Here is a 15,687-nt window from a genome sequence, read left to right on the forward strand (position 1 = left end):
AACTATTTCGATCAACGCTTGAAAGCACTTGCAATTATTATGGACACTTGCAACTACTATTCAGATATATTCAGATGCGTTAAGAGTAGAAATAAAAGTCGAATTGTGATTGATATGGTCGTGTATAGTAAAGACTAACGGAATGTTAAAAGAAATGAAGTACAAGACTTTGTATGAAACACTGAATTTAGACACTATTAAATAAGATTGAAGTTCTAATGGCAAACTGTCAATATTAACCTTTAAGTGTTCACCATATGTTCATGTATAACTCATATTTCAGATATGTTTAGCATCATTGCAAAATCCGCTAAATGTGATTGTGATTGTGCTTGTTTCTTATTCTTAAAATCATTTCGAAATTCGTCTAAGCTCACATAATTTTCACTAATTTTCACTTTTTCTTGGACGAGAGAGAGATAGCATTTTTACTAAAACTTTCGTTTATTTCGCACTGGAGAAAAGTGTCGACGGACGCTTCATAAAAATTTAAAATATTGTCTACACAGTGGGAAAGCTCAGAATTCGTTTTATTCGGAGTGCGTTGTCTGTCTTATTTCAGACGAACATGCATCGAGGACACGTGTTGTCACAGTTACACTTACTTAATGCCTTTTTTGAAATTCTTTCCAATTTTTAACCAATAATTAACGAGTAAAAAACTTCAAACTAAAGATTTATTAGATCACGTAATTGCACATGTAACGCCGATTTTATAGTCCCAACACATGGAATTTATTTATAATTAATCCGTGAAATGTGTACCGATGACCTAAAATAACATTTACATCAGACCTATAAACATGGTCACACTCACTGACAAAACGCACATTAAAAGTGCCGTTCAGAACTTGGAAGTCAAATGACATGTTTCATGTTTGTCGCGAATAATAATTCGTTAAATTTCACATCTTTTAAATTTAGCGATCATCCGGTTGAAAATTCACATGACCGAAACGTAAACCGAAAGAAAAAGAAGCAAATGAATCAACGACTTGATATATGTGCAAAATCACGAGCGGAAATTATGCTTAAAACATTTACGATGTAAATTATTTTCGGTTCGATCAATTTCGATCCAATAAATATCCGCATGAGTCTGTTATTCAATAAACCACCGTTGGCTGAGTATTGGGCACTGGTTGAATTTCGAGAATTTATTTTTCTTGAATAAAAAAAGTTTTTTAATCCAAACGTTTAACCCTAGAATAATAGACAAAATGAAAGAATTTCCTCTCTTGACAATCTGAATTTATTGCTTTTAAGTTGGGCTAGGTCATGGTTATATACCCATATTTTCTTGGTAAATTTAAAAAACTTCAATTGATATCGTCATGTAACGATGAAATCTGTTCCTTTCATAATTCAAATCGATCAATGCTTGATACAAAATCTACTACTTCTTTAGCTCTAACACAAATTTTGCTATTATTTATCTTCGTCCTATACTTTTCTCGTTACCGACACATGTCTGTTCTCGACAGTATATATTAATACGGTTTGGTACGATGCGACAGGTAGACTGTATCGGTCGCAGTACATAGGGCATTATTGTTGAAAATTACTGATAGTGTTGGAAAAATAGGAGAAACAGACATGATTTCTTATGACTGAGTTTAGGCTTTTTTAATGTTTGTATGTCTTGTTTGAAGTAGAAATTATTTTTGAATGATTTGAATGGAAACTAAGGGTCGTTGACCGTAACACTTTCACTTATTTTTTAAAATTAGATTTCCGTTAATTGTTTGTAGACGTTTCTATGAATTGTTCATTTTAAGCAGAGTCAATGTGCTGAACTATTTCCAATTGTCGCTATATTCTGTGGTCTTATGGTCTGTATTATAATGTCTCAACTCAATCCATCATCGTTTGCCAGCTGGGCTCGCATTTCTGGTTTAAACACAATCATTCATGATTTGTCGACAAACTGAATGTGAAAGTTTCGAGAAACGGACATATTTTTGAAGCGCCACATATACATCATATCATTACCCCGTCCGTTTCGAAAATTATGACAAAGTGTATTTATAGGATGGCTCCCATTTCCAAGGTGCTACTGCTGTGTGTATTTATGCAAAAGAGAGCTCACAGATATAGAAAAGCCGTAGTAATAAAAAACAAAATTGTGAAGCAAAAGAATTTTCTTCTTTTTTTTCTGTTTTCTGTTATGTAAACAAAATGTTATATTTTTGGATTGAATTTGGACAACACCAGAAATTTAATTATTCTAAAGCGAAAAAAATATTAAAAACGTTCAGGCGAAAAATTGAATTGGCTGAACGCGTTCGGTTTGGAAGGCAAATGACTTTGAGAATTTTTCTTGTGTAGAAAAGTGCAAAATGAATCGAATAAACATCTCGATTATTATTCAACAGTAAAACAGAAAAGAAGAAGAAACGAGAAGGAAAATTTTTCTATTTATTTGTTAAATACACACATAATGAAGAGGAGAGAATGGAACGCTAAGTTTATTCATAGCTGATGTGGTCAAGTATCGATGAGAGATTAGTATCACATAAATATGCACAAAGTGTGGGCAGGGATTTGTGTTAATGGAGGACATTCCATTTTGTCTCTATTTTCGCGTTGGTGTTTAGACATCCTATTCGATTTTAATGTTCCTCACAAAAATCTCTATTTTTAAAAAAATATTTTTTTTTGCATCGATTAAGATGTAGTATCAATGCTGTGATTCGGGTAACCTTGGAACCAACTTATTTTTTTTTACATTTTTGAAAAATTGATTTTTTAGAAATTCTGACAATTTACGTTTTTATTAGATTCAACGAAGTTAACGTTTCAAAGACGACAAGCATTTAATCAGAGTCTAATTAAGATGAGTCTGTCACGACTTTTTATTTCAGTGGCTTTAACAGATTGATGAACAGATTGATGAACAGATTGAATCTATTACTTCATTAGTTTTAATTGTTGTTTTGTTACATTAAGATTTTTGTACATGAAAAAGAGGTCAGAATTGTTTCTCAATTTTCCGTTAAAGCGCCGGTTAATCGTGCTCTTACAATTCATTACCAGGGAAAATGATTAAGAAGTTAGGACAGATTTATGATCTACAGACGAAAAAACTGTCTCCTCAGATTGTCGGTTGAAATATATTTTCGGAATAAACTTCTTCTTAAACTTAGTATGAGGTGATGATACTGTCTGTGCCCTCCCACATGCTGAAAGACTTTATTTTGTGTTTTTACTTGAAAGTATCCAAGTCAAATGAAATTGTTAAACCTGAACGCATCCCATCCGATCATTTAACCCCTCTGCAGATTCTCTAGTAATTATGTAATTGACTACTTTTTACATCGATTTTTGTTGCACAAAAAAATCAATTTCAGAAAGAAGAAACATTTGCATGCATCGTGCGTTTCGACCGGCTTTAATGAAAACATTGATATTCTATTTTAAGTTGAAAATTCGAAAAGTCAATGGGCCAGTTTTGTGTTTCGGATAGAAACGGTTTGTTCTGTTCAAATTGAAATTTAAATTGTAAAATTCTCTTCTCTTTCAATCGTACGATGTTGGTAATTATTTGTATGTCAGACAAAATTTTTACTTTCAATTTCAGCAAAATTTTCCCCTTTTCGTCAATTCATATACCGAACGTAATATGATGGATATCAGCACTCTACTCTAACAACTCTTATATTTTCAAAGTATTTCGCTTTCAAAAACGGCCACAAAATGAATTTTTATAACTAATACAAATATTAAATCCCGTTTCCTGCAGCCCTCATCTAATAACCAGTCCAGAGGGTTAAAAAAAAGTTGTCTAAAACCATTGTTTGAGTGATTCACTACAATTCCTTCGAAGTAGTGAGTACTGGGTACACATTTCGAATCAAAAACTATACCCAAACCGTAGGTTATTCCAAATTGTAATCCGTTCATTTGAATTTTTGATGAAGTATTCCTGCGTGACATTTGTACATTTTCTTTAATTTTCGTTTAATTTTTCACTTTTCAATTTTAACTTTCATCAGATTTTAATTCCATCACACTTAATCCTTATTTGGATTTTTCATTTGATCTCACTGTACAGTTTTTACTTTTTTTTTCTTTTTTTTTTTCTTTGCAATTCTCTTTTAAACACTCTACTGTGCATACATATATTCCTTGTGCCAGTAGATGTTGAATATTATATCAATTTCGGTTGTCGACACTCTAACATATTCACATACAACATGCACATTTTCTCAAAATTAATTTTAAAAAAGAAATGCGCTCTCCAACTACACCAGTCTGTATCCAATTACAATTTAAATTTAAATATTTATTCGTTGGAAACAATTTTAATTTAAAGAAAAAAATTCTTCGTTTTTTTTGGTTTTTTCTTTCTAAATCTTGCAGCGCATAGAGCTGGCTCCAAAAATATATATTCAGTTATGAGGAAATTAATTCTCTTCTCCGAAAAAGAAAAGTTTTTTTAGTGAATTTCGATGAAATTAATTAATTGGAATGTGGAGAGACATTTCCTTTTCGTAAATCGAGAAACTAATACACGACCCTCATATGCCCCTTTAGCACCCTCAGCAAAATTGGGGTTTTTCACAAAATTCTTTTAGTAATTCACACAATAATCCTGGTAATTCAATGGTAACGCACTTAGATATTTTTTTTTGAATTGTTGCGAAATCACGTAATACTCGATAATTTTTTCGGGGTTGTTTCAAGTCGAGAGAACGGACGAGCAAGAAAAAAAAAAGATTCAAAGAAAATCTTTTTTTTTTGTTTCACTTTTTTTCTTCTTGAACTAGGATTAGATCTACGGTCTCACTAAATCCCAACACCAAACTTCACTCGCGGCAATACGCGAACTACAACTGATTGCTTTTGGAAAATGTGAATTCTGTCCGAGAAATTCGGCCCGACAAAAAAAAATTCAACAACGAACAACCAGTAACGAAAATGTAATTAAAGAAAAGCGCTCTTTCTCGCTGCTTGGAAAATTGGTGTCGTATAAATAATGGCGTGGATGAGAGAGTAATTTTTCGAAGTGTGCTGTGTGCGTGTATTAGTTTCTGATTTTCATTTCACTTTCGACATCACCGTCGTTTTGCACACTCTTGTTTGCACATTATAATGTAACACATTACCTATGCGCTAAGTAGTATGTTTCTCTATACACAATTCACTTATTTAAGAGTAGTATTACCGATACAACTGAATCTATATATCGCAGTAGAATTGATTCGACTTTGTCGATGATTTCGATGGTATTCAATTAAGCTTAAAACGTATGGTTAAGTTGAACAAGAAACAAAAATTAGCCAAAAAAAATTTCTGGAGACTCGGAAAAGGGGTTGTAACACCGATCTGGCACACCCGTTTTATTCGCTTTCGATTTAAGTACTGTTAGTATTCATGAAAAATCGGCATTTTGGCTCGTATCTTCAAAACAATATTTATTTTTGAATATTATTCATAGCGAAAAATATTTAAAAAGCAGAAAAAATGTCAATGCGGGTAGGATGTATGTGACGGGAAGCACACATATAACTTGATAACTAACATTCAACGACAAGGCATTCCACGAGACGATAATAAATATTTTTTTTTTCTTCGTTAATTTCGCAACTTTTGTACGAGCCGGCCTAGAAATGCTTGTATATACCAGTCACATCTCAAATAAATGATGAGCATCGTAAAGATGTGCTGGGTTCCTTACAGTTCAAAAATTGTCTCTAAAAATAAATGGAAAGCTTCGGACGAAGATAAATTAAATTTTTGCAAGATTGAAGCATTGGTACAACCTCGACGGTACCAAAAATATAAAAGAGTTATGCATTCCAGCTATCAATACATCGTAATTTTCCATTTTACTGGTCGGTTTTGGTTTCAGTGGGATGCAATAGAAATTTTCGTTTTCGAACATTTGTTTATTCGAATTGAATGCCAAAAGCAAATCATAAAAATGATTTAATGGCCTAACGGTGAATTATTATTTATTGTACGATGGTTTTGACATTCACTTCTAAATGAATGATGTAAGACCTTGGAACGAACAAAATTACAGATCTAATTGAGGTGTGCTCTGAACCAAAAAAAAAAAATCTTAGCAGAAATTAGTGTCGCGGTTGTTGGGAAGAAAATTTAATTTTGCAACATATTTCTCATAGGTTTTAACGAAGATGAAAAATGGATCATTTCAAATATTTTGGTAGAATGAAGTTTCGCTTAGACACGACCAATCAATGGAACCGTATCTCGACTAATTTTACTCGATATATTTGTGATCCCTCTGTGTGGCGAAGAGGCTTTGAAAATTACTCTATATTCAGGTCGGCCAAAAACGTCACATTCTATCACCAGTTTCCGAAACAGTTTATCTCTCTCTTTTTTTTCCCACTTTTTCGTCCCAGTTCTGTCAATTTTTGTTTCAATGTGACATTCACATGACAAAATATTCATTTTATCAAGTCTTGTGATCCCTTATGATCCTTATACGTTGTGTACACCTCGCTTCGCTCTGGTCGGAGACAACGATCATGTCTACGTTTAATTTTTTCTCCTCTGAACACTGAGATGGTTACCATCTACCTCTTCAACTCTCTTATTTAAAGTATCAGACCGTTCTTGATGTAAAATGTTTGACTCTAGGCGATACTTTAACCTGCCCCAGACGGCAAGCATATTTACAGTTTTACTATTCAAACTATTACTTCATTTGATCGAAAATTTTCATAGACTGATTTCATAAATCTTTTACTTCATTTGTTGTGAACATGCTTTTTGCTATATAAGACCTCATTAGTCAGAGCTTGTCGTTTATTCTTGTTGTCGTTGTGGATAACAGATGACAGCCGTCTGTTAACATGTTAAATAGTAGCAAATTCAGTGACTATGTTGTGATACGGTTGCACAATAATACGGTTGCCGCAAGCGAATGTTATATGCCTAGAAAGTTTGCTAGGTACAAAAATGTGCACCTGTCACCAAGGAAAGTTGTCTGGGCATTAAGTTAAGTATTCCGAGTTTATAAGAAATTCTTGGCAGTATTATGAATATTTATTCGGTTATGATATGCGCCATTAAATGTAATTAAAATTCCAGAAACGTTTTTGCTAGATAATATCTTTACAGTCTAGCTGAACAGCATGCAGCGAGAGAAAAGAAAAGAAGAAGAAAAAAAACAGTGGTGGAGGCTACAAACTGAGCGCAACCAGAATGATTATACGGTGTAAAAAATGCTTCATTTCAAATCAAAAGCTAATTATAGATCACCCTATTTATATTTTATGTAAAAAAAAACTCTTTTTTTTAATTTTTTTAAAATTAGAATTGCCGTTTTTTTAATATCAACACAGTAGAATAAGAATTAAACGAGGAAAAAAATCCACTCGCAACTACATGAACGCACCACGCATGATTGAAACGAAACAAATATTCTAAAATTAACATATGGAATCAAGCACGAAAGCGAAAAAAAATTCACATTCAAACACTTGTGGAAAACATATTTTTGGCATACTGAACGAGAGAAAAAAAAAATCGTAATGGAAAAAATGTTATGTTTTGAGGTGAAAATTTTTCAGTTTTTTTTTTCTTTTTCTCTTCGAATCGATATTTTGAGTGAAGTTTTTAGGTTGACTGCTGCGAAACAGATATTATTTTTAATGCATTTTCGAATAACTGTTCAATGTTGCATAATTTTTGGGAAATATTATTAAATTTTCGTCCACAGACTGACTCGTGAAGACGAGGTATGTGAGCCCTGAACGTTTTCTTTCTGATTTTCCTTCAATGAACACAGATATATATTCGGCCATTCATAAAAGACTTTCCAGATGTGGGACTTCATTTTGAAACTGAATTTTTTTGGTGAATAGAACCACCGACCCGTATCTGGATATGGGATTGATATTTCCGATTCATGTATCGAAGTGGTGATTTACACATGAGACGTGAGATTGTCACTATAAATTTAAGATTTTAGATGTTTATAGAAAATCCTTTTTCAGTTTAAAAAAATCCTCAAATTCATATAAAATCCTGAGACAATCCGCAAAGTCATAGAAAGTCATTTAATAGGTTCAAGAATATCAGACAAAAAGAAGAAAATACTTGAAATAAATTTAAACCAAATCTATTACAAGCAATACTTCTTCTTCTTTTAATCAATAGTCACGAAAATCCATCCATAATCAGTAATTTCTTGGAAAACGATAGGAAAATCATTGAAAATCCTCAGAGGATAATTTTTTTAAAAATACTTTGTCAACGAAATTTACAAATATCTGTCCCTAATCTGGTTCTAATAAAGTATTTCTAAAATATCACTTTATTTGACGCACTAGTGCGAGAAAGACACCAATTTTTATAGCGAAGTGATGATAAGTTGGCACATTTCGAAATTAAATCCAAGTTTGGAAGGATTTTCTAAGAATTCTCTTTTGACTTTCAAAGGATTTTCTATGAATATTTGTCCCTCGGTTCGACCTGTCTTAAAACTGAAATCTTTAGTCCGAATCGAATGATATCAAATCAATAAAAACATACCACAAAGAACCTGCCATCGATTCTAAATTGCAAGTAGAGGGATTCTTTTGAAAAATAGCCTACCGAAATCGGACACATTTTCCAGTGGACTTTTTTATATGTACGTTTTGTGAACCTCGAGAAATTTCAGTAAGAACAGTGTAAGTCTTCGGTTGAAAAGTTCAACTGCACATAGTTCAGTGTCGATGAATTTTAAACCCAATAGGTTCTTATTCGGCTCAATAGTACGTGTGATTACCTTTCTAATGACACCCTACACGACTCTGTACGGCTCGCGTAACTGGAGAAATTTTTGTAAGAAAAGTGCAAGTTTTCGGTTTTTGATCACCTTTCACCAGCCACACAAACTTCGAAGAATTTTTTTGAAAATGGTTTTGGCTTCTGGGGTCGAATACCTTCCTAGGCCCATATAAAAAAGTCCACTGGAAAATGCGTCCGATCTCCAGGAGGTGCAGTGAGTAACACTTGCACCTATGTCCAAATGTGTATTTTGACGAGTACAATTATGATCTTTCGGCGCAGGATAACAATTCACAATCACCTACTCGTCAAAATAAACATTCGGACATAGGTGCATATCGTTTATTACTCGCTTCAGTTATGACCTTGTTCAGTAATAAATTTTTACAGAATGAGATTTTAGACGTACCTGCTTCCAAATGTCTGTTTTGGCTCGTGGGATTACGAAACTCGCCGTCGGCTCGTTGTGCAAACCTCACACATAGGTACGTAATGTCCAATGACATCACAATCGTCTGATTCAATTCATATGCAACCAAAACGTTAAGTTATAACGATATCAATTTTTGCATTTTTTTTTACAAAGTCACATGAACCGTTTTGACTAGCCTGTTATCGACCAAAGAATTTTTAATCTGTTGATTTCAAATCTTGTACTTCAATTTTTCTAACATGCGTTTCACTATATAAAGGACCGGTTTACTCAGAGCTTGTCATTATTTTTGTCGTCGTTATCGATAACAGATTAATAGCCGTATGTGACAGGCTAGCAACAATGTCAAGCCTTGGAATGTCAGATTCGTTATTTTAAATTTTTTTAAGAAAAGCCGAAAGAAAATCTATTGTACGAAACTTGTCGAAAGTCAGTTGTGCAGACGGACAGTTTCTTTTTTATGAAAATGATTATTGTGTTCATGCAATCAAATTTAGTTTAGACTTGAAATAATCGACTAATAAACGGCGAAATATTTTTTTTAATCAGAATTTAGTGTTTTATTAATAGCTTTCCAAGTGATGGCCGAATGGAATGAGTTTATTTTAAATCGTATGGCACACCTTGCGTTTATAAATTAATAACCGAACGAAAGCTGAGAAGCAGTGTGTTTGTGTGTGTATCAGAAAAAGAGGGAAAGAAACGATAAACTGTTTCTGCTAATAGAACATTTTTATGTTTCATTTTAATCGTTTTGGCGCAACTCTAAAATCCCAATAATTTATCACTAAGTCAGCTAACAAAAATTCAGTATGGCACATCAGACAATATTACTACCACAGTGTGTGGACATTACTGTACCCAACCGAGAATGCCAGAAATTATTCCGCCTCATCGCTATTAACATAAAATTCCGAATGTTCTAACATGTGTTCATGCGACCAATGCAATTTGTACTACTGAATTGCTTTCTGGTACTAAATTATGCTGTCATCCAAAGACAAGATGTTTTATGTTAACAGGTGTTGGCTGTAGGGTGCTCGAACCTACGGCATTTTCTCACAAAACGAATGGCGAAGGAACAAAAATAATTAATTTTTTGCACACAAATTACACCGAGAAAGTGAAACCAATCATCATTACAATTAAGTGTACTCTTTGAATCATTAACGTTTACTATCATTTGGCGAAATGAAACATCGGAAAATCGTAGGTGGATCACCAACAAACAAATCCAATTATTTGAAAACAACCGACAGAAAAGAGAAATAAAAAAAAAATGAAAAACTTCATGGCTCTTCAGATCCGAATCTCTTTGGGCAGTCAAAATTAGCATCAAACACAACAACAATGGCAACACGAACAGCAGCAAAAACAACAACAACAACGTCTCATCATCACCAGCTAAGCAACCGTGAGCGCGATGAAATGGAAAATAGAAAAACTATTTTTCCCACCAATCTAAAAATACATTTTTCAATTGAATCTTGAAATTATTTATAGACCCATTACACATATGTATATCCACCAACAGTGTGTTGAACATCTCTTGAATAATAATTAATGATCGCGAAACAAAGTACCCACTCAAAATATTCGCTGTGCTTTCTATTATATCATATGGATTTGGCAATTATACTGGCAATGTTATGTGCCATTTAATATTATTATTAACATTGCCATTGCCGTAAGTCTCTTCGATGCCGTTTAAAATATCATATTTTTCACGGTGCAATCCGTTGTATGAGAACGTGAACGAGAAACATAAACTTGTCCAAAATTGCATAATATCTCCACCACATAATAACAACCTTTGCGTAACTCTCTTTTGCCACATAAAATATATGTTGACGGCCTGTCGACTTTTTGCAATTATTCCCCTTGATAAATGGATCAATTTAAATATAGTCAATATGTCCATGGTCAGGTCACCAAACAAATAAAAAAACAGAGCAACGAGTCAATTAACTTTGAACACCTTGATGAATGAATTTATTGGCAGTTTTTCGTTGACCGTCAAACCGTTACAAATAGTTCTTAAGTGAAAAACTAACGCATAGCATCAGTGATCACTGATCGGAATAGAACGGTACCTTGGCGTAAGAACACTATAAGCAGCATATACTTTGAATCGATCCACAAAACTTGCGACGTTTTGGAACTAGTCATCTGTTATCGACAGTGACGACAAAAATCAGAGATGAACTTTGGTTGGTGTTCTCTTTTATAACAAAACGCGAAGTAAAACTTCAGAAGTAAAAGATTTTGTATCAACCAAAAGAAGTAACAGATTCAAAAGTATTGCGGGGGGGGGATACAGAATTATTTTATCGATGATATTTTTAACGTTGCAAATTGGCAACGGACACATTAGAATATCTATGAGTAAGAGCGAGTAAGTGTTTACTTAGAAAGCAATCAAAAGTGGTACGGTTGCCGTTCATGAAAAGTTTATGTGAATTAAACCATAAATTTATGAAAGATATCAACGCACCTTAAGCCCAATTGATCAGAGTCGACAGCTGCCTTGTATAGTACTATTTTTGAAGTAATGGTTTTTACACTGTTTCATAGTTGTGTGAAACAGAAACACTGTCAAGTTTCAGTACCCTATTTATAGTATCCCTCATGATTGAAGTGCGTTGAAGGTCTTGTAACGGAGAAGAGTATTTTAAGACACGAACAAGAATTAGACATACCCGCGGTTCTTGTATCGAAAAAATGAGTTTATCTACAGGGACGTACGTCAGTGAATCTTAGACATGAATATGCTTCAGCTGTAAGCAAAATTGACCATACATCTTTATGCGGTTTTATCCAATGAAAGTCTACTCTATAGGTATGTACTAATGTCAAAATTTGTATGGAACGGATGAAATAGCGATTTAATATAAAGAAACTCACCTCTCAATGATTCTCATTGGACAGACCACACCTGGTGTGCATTCATTGGTTCTATCACTAACCCGCACGTGTCTGTATCTAAACATATACAAGATAACAGGCCTGCTACAGGAGCGAAGCAGTGCTGTGACAAGATTCATTTCTTTTTCGCAATTTACCCCTGAGTTCAATCGTACCTTATAGATCGATTATTTCTAATGACAGAGAAAGGGTCGTCCGTTCGGGTCTTTCTAACAAACGAGCCATCAGAACAGTCGGAGCGTTTGCTGCGACTGAGCCCCGTACAAACCCGTATATCTATTGCGTACGTGACCCTAGTGCGTCTGTCACCCTACTTTGACCGTAAGCCTATGCGCCGGTTAAAGTAGTTAAAGTAAAATTATTATGTAATGTGTACATCTTAGAAATTGCGCATAGCGCAATTACGAAGCCCTGTACGACGTTCCTTTCAAATAAAACAAAAATTTCAAATAGCCCTAAAATTTTAATTTATTGAGTATAAATACACATAGGGCCTAGTATCGGCCTCAGTCGGAGGATCCAAATTTAATTTTTTTTCAACTACATTCTATTCGGCCTTTGATTACCTTCCAAATGAAACAAAAATTACGAAAAACGGATGAAATTTGCTCGAGTTATATGTAAAATACACATAGGGCCCTAGTAGCGGCCTTAGTCCGAGGACCCAAATTTAATTTTTTTTTTCAACAACATTCTATTCGGCCTTTGATTACCTTCCAAATGAAACAAAAATTACGAAAAACGGATGAAATTTGCTCGAGTTATATGTAAAATACACATAGGGACCTAGTAGCGGCCTTAGGCCAAGGACCCAAATTTAATTTTTTTTAAACAACATTCTATTCGGCCTTTGATTACCTTCCAAATGAAACAAAAATTACGAAAAACGGATGAAATTTGCTCGAGTTATATGTAAAATACACATAGGACCCTAGTAGCGGCCTTAGTCCGAGGACCCAAATTTAATTTTTTTTTTCAACAACATTCTATTCGGCCTTTGATTACCTTCCAAATGAAACAAAAATTACGAAAAACGGATGAAATTTGCTCGAGTTATATGTAAAATACACATAGGGCCCTAGTAGCGGCCTTAGGCCAAGGACCCAAATTTATTTTTTTTTAAACAACATTCTATTCGGCCTTTGATTACCTTCCAAATGAAACAAAAATTACGAAAAACGGATGAGATTTGCTCGAGTTATATGTAAAATACACATAGGACCCTAGTAGCGGCCTTAGTCCAAGGACCCAAATTTATTTTTTTTTCAACAACATTCTATTCGGTGTTCGATTATCTTTCAAATGAAACAAAAATTACGAAAAACGGATGAAATTTACTTGAGTTCTATGTAAAATACACTTAGGGCCCTAGCTTTTCACTTCTAAGGCCCTAACTCACGGTCCACTCACCCGATTTTAAAAAACTTTTTTTTCCTGGATTGGTATTGACAATACCCTAACTCACGAAGGGCCGACCCAAATATGCCCATCTTCGAACTTAGCCTCACTATTTTGACTATCTTTCAGGGGAAAAAAAATTTTGAAATCGGATTTGATTTACTCAAGATATCGACGTGACAGACAGACGGACAGACGGCCCAAATTTTTATTGCTGATTCGTCATCTATGAACATAGGCAAACACTTTGCCCTTACCGTCTGCTTCGAATTCCATCAATTACACACGGCATCGTAATCCTATAAGCCCCTTCGTACTTCGTACGGGGCTAAAAAGTGTGGGTTGGGGGTTCAGGCTTCTTCGGAGTAAAAGCTAATTGATGACAAGAGAGCGCTACTCTATTCATACTGTGCCCATGGTTCAAATAAATAAAAGAAAAAGTGGAACTAGCATCAGACCTAATTAAAATTGAGTTTTCTGTTTGTTGTTCGAATTTATGTCAAGATCTGCCAAGATCAGCGTCTATATAATCAAACAAAAAGTACGACAAATCGTAATTACTTTAATTTTCATGTTACCTTAATTATCATCTGGGCAGCTAGGCTCACATCAGCTTGATATCTAAGCAGTACATGATGTTAGGGAGTAGTCAAACTTGTCCTTACCAAGACCATTCCCAAGATACCTAATTTTTGTAATTTATCTTTTTCTCCTATTAACTCGAAAAACATTCGTCTATTGATGAGTAAATCATGAAATGTGAGCAATTATTTCAATTGCGTAGACAGCAGCAATAGAACTTTGCACATCAATTAGTTTTAACAAAACATAAATAACATGAGACTGTACACGAAGTTTATTTATTCACGAAAATGTAAATAGTTTCCCGTCTGTGTCTTCACCCGCGATATTAGTAGCCACATTAACTTGATCGGCGAAAGTTCATTTTCATGTTCGCAGTCCTATTTCTGTAATAGCTGTAAGAGTATGAAAACAAAAAGAAAATCAAATGTGCAACATAACAAATGGTTTCATGCCCATTCGAAAATAATTTGAAAATTGCTGTTAGATCCTGCGCATGATTCTCCATAACATTGCCGATCTTCACAGACGGATTTCTTCAACGAATGTGGTATATTATATGATAGATCGAAACACATATCGGCCACATTAACATACCTTAATCACTAGGCGAAAGTGATACAAAATGTCGATCGAAATTAAACTACATTCGTCCCATTCCCTCTCATACCGCTGCAGATCCGTACAATTTTCCCCATTATTTCAAAAATTATTGCCGAGAAAATTCTCAACACTAAACATTCGAAGAAACAAAAATTTTGTTTTGCGTTTAACACACCCATCGCCACATAGCACAGCAATGTGATCTCGGTAATTTTTGGCCCCGCAATGACCACCAAACCATGCCATATAAGAACTCGCCTGTCGTCTATATTCAGATAGATCGATGTTTCTTCGGGTGTTTCTATCATTTTTTGCTTCTTTAAATTGCTTTCGTTCTCATTCACACTGGCTGTGTGGACTGTGTGTATGCCGGTTGTACAAGAACTGTTCGTCTACACAACTTGCGGATAAATTTAAACAGAATTTAAGTTTAGAAATTTTTCAGTTGTTTTTTTTTCCTCTTTCCATTTTGCTGATAGTTTTTATGGGAGAAATGTAGTGGTCTTGGTAGGTCAATGGATAATGTATGTTTGGCATACACTTTCCAAGAATTGTTTAAGCTTGCAATTTATGTTAAATAAATCGGTTGAGAGATGAAAAATACGATCAGTTGAACATAAACCAAAGATTGATCATTTGTTGTGATCACGAAAATTTATAGATGTTTCTTCGAACAGAAGCTGATGAAGATGTGTTGGATGGTTGCATGAATATGCCTCATTAAATTCTGATCTCGTCAGCACTTTCTTTCGAGGGATTCTTCTGAAAAACAGAAGACCGAAATCGGAAGCCCTTTCTATTGGAATTTTTTATATGTGCCCAGTAAGGTAGTCGACCCTACAAGCCTAAACCACTTTCAAAAAAATTCTTCGAAACTTCGTGTGGCTGGTGAGAGGTCATCAAAAACCGAAAACATGCACTTTTCTTACAACAATTTCTCCAGTTACACGAGCCGTACAGGGTCGTGTGGGGTGTCATTAGAAAGGTAATTGCAT

General features: G+C 34.3%; 1 protein-coding gene across 14 annotated transcripts in view; it reads right to left on the reverse strand.

The window, feature by feature from the left end:
• Positions 1-5,368, reverse strand: part of LOC119085059 (twitchin) — an 85,031-nt gene extending 79,663 nt beyond the window's left edge. For 10 of the 14 annotated variants that reach the window (XM_037195290.1, XM_037195285.1, XM_037195286.1 and 7 more), the window contains exon 1: positions 4,618-4,837. The gene's annotated coding sequence lies outside the window, so the exon portion shown is untranslated. Of the gene's footprint in view, positions 1-4,617; positions 4,886-5,108 lie in introns of those variants that run through there. The other 4 variants (XM_037195287.1, XM_037195283.1, XM_037195276.1 and 1 more) reach the window with 3 other exon arrangements.
• Positions 5,369-15,687: the final 10,319 nt, after the last annotated feature.

This window comes from Bradysia coprophila, unplaced genomic scaffold, assembly GCF_014529535.1.
Source record: "Bradysia coprophila strain Holo2 unplaced genomic scaffold, BU_Bcop_v1 contig_94, whole genome shotgun sequence".
Classification (NCBI taxonomy): domain Eukaryota; kingdom Metazoa; phylum Arthropoda; class Insecta; order Diptera; family Sciaridae; genus Bradysia; species Bradysia coprophila.